The sequence below is a fragment of the Cetorhinus maximus genome, unplaced genomic scaffold (genome assembly GCF_964194155.1).
Source record: "Cetorhinus maximus unplaced genomic scaffold, sCetMax3.hap1.1 HAP1_SCAFFOLD_940, whole genome shotgun sequence".
Taxonomy (NCBI): domain Eukaryota; kingdom Metazoa; phylum Chordata; class Chondrichthyes; order Lamniformes; family Cetorhinidae; genus Cetorhinus; species Cetorhinus maximus.
In genome coordinates, this window is record NW_027596882.1 from 29800 (window position 1) to 31963 (window position 2164).

At 48.9% G+C, this 2164-nt stretch overlaps 1 non-coding gene across 1 annotated transcript; it reads left to right on the forward strand.

Annotated features, from left to right (window-relative positions):
• The first annotated feature begins 1090 nt into the window (after positions 1-1090).
• LOC144675298 (U2 spliceosomal RNA) lies at positions 1091-1272 on the forward strand. The gene has a single exon (XR_013574920.1). It is a non-coding gene; the product is annotated as a U2 spliceosomal RNA (small nuclear RNA).
• The last annotated feature ends 892 nt before the right edge of the window (positions 1273-2164 follow it).

Consider the following 2164-nt stretch of genomic DNA (forward strand, 5'->3'; position numbering starts at 1 on the left):
TGTACAAGCCTCTAGATAAAGGGGGAAAAAACGTGCCCAACATCGCCCTCATACTGATGGCCACCTTTGTGTGTGGCTGCATCAAGCGGTGCGTAGACCCTCAGTACGCAAACACCAAGTGTCACTACGTGCTGAGGTTCTACCTGTCCCCGGTGTTGCGAAGGATGGGTCTGGCCACGCTGCCGCGGAACGCTCCAAGTAGTTGGACCGTGCCCTACCACCTGTCCCTGGTGGAAAAATTTATGCAGAAAAACACCTTTGACCACAAGTCCATCAGGCAGTGGTCAGCACGTAACGTCCTAGAGGCCCTGAGGGATAAGGAGAGGGTGGACCCTGTGGGATGGTTCCCCGAGCAGACTGTCAAAGTCATTTGGCAGAATGCCTCATCGCCAGAACTTTCCAACAAGCACCAAGACGTAGCTTGGCTGGTGGTGAGAAAGGCCCTCCCCGTCAGATCCTTCCTACACGCCAGAAAGCTCACCCCCTCTGCACGTTGCCCACGAGGTGGCTGTGGTGGGGAAGAGACCGTTGTTCACCTCCTTGTGGATTGTGCCTTTGGAAAGAAAGTCTGGAGAGAGATGCAGTGGTTGCTGTCGAGGTTCATCCCGAGCAGTTCTGTGACACAGGACTCTGTGCTCTACGGGCTGTTCCCAGGGACACACACCGAGACAAACATCGACTGCAGCTGGAGGATCATCAACTCGGTGAAAGAGGCGCTTTGGTCTGCCCGAAACTTGTTGGTCTTCCAGCACAAAGAGTTGTCCCCGACCGATTGTTGCGGACTGGCACAATCCAAAGTCCAGGACTACGTGCTGAGGGACGCACTAAAGCTTGGGGCAGCTGCCGCAAAGGCGCAATGGGGAAGGGTCGCTGTCTAAGACCTTTCTACCACAGCGCACCGAGAGACTGGGAACTGTTTAGAGCCCCTCGGGCTGTACAGATCAAAATGAAAGGCTGTAAATGATTGTAATATTGTTTGTACTGATGCACCTGGTGATACATTTTGTAAAAGTTTAACCTGGATTGTACCCTTGTAATGTTGGTTTTGAAATGGTTTTGAATGTGATTGAAGATATTTTATGAATAAAGTATATTTTTACAAAAAAAAAAAAAAAAAAATCTGTTCTTATCAGTTTAATATCTGATACGTCCCTTATCTGGGGACCATATATTAAATTGATTTTTGGAGCAGGGAGATGGAATAGGGGCTTGCTCCGTCCACTCCACGCATCGACCCGGTATTGCAGTATCTCTGGGAATGGTGCACCACCCCTTTCCAGGGGATTTTCAATGCTAAAAATAGTTTTCTTACAAACATCTGCTTTCTTTACTTTTCAACATGCACATCTTTCAAAACACAACTTTCTTTCTTTCTCACTCACCCGCACCATCTACACACAAAAAACACGCACGCTCACCCAACGCTCACAGACACCACTCTCATCTCACAAACACTCTACCTCACTCATACAAAAACATCTTTCACTTGCAAATACACCTCTCAAACACTCTCTCAGCTGCACCTTTCGCCTCACAACACTTTCAACCAGCTCTCTGCTGCCGCTCCCGCCCGCTGCTGCTGCTGCTGCTGATACAGCAACAGTCAAAACTCACACCTCAAAGCTCACACACTTTACACAGCTACTCGGAAACGTCTACATCCACGTTCACACAATCCTTACACTGCACAAGGAGCCCATTCCGCCCGTCGTGACTGCACCAGCTCTCCCAATGAACATTTCACTTCGTGCCATTCTCCTGCCTTCTCCACGTAACCCAGCACATGCTTTCTTTTCAAATAATCATCTCATTCCCTCTTCAATTGAACCTGCCTCCGCCACGCTATCAGGCGGTGCATTCCAGACCCTGACCACTCGCTGCTCCTATCACTTTTGCTTCTTCTGCTAGTTACTTTAAACCTGTGCCCGCTCCTTCTCGATCCTTTCATCGGTGCAAGCAGTTTCTCCCTATCTACTCTCTCCAGATACCTCATGATTTTCAATACCTCTATCAAGTCTCCTCTCAGACTTCTTTTCCCCAAGGAATACAGTCCCAACTTCTCCAATCTTACTTCATAACTCAACTTCCTCGCCCCTGGAACCAAACTCGTAAACCTCTTCTGCACTCTCTCCAATGCCTTCACTACCCTCCTAAAATGCAAGTC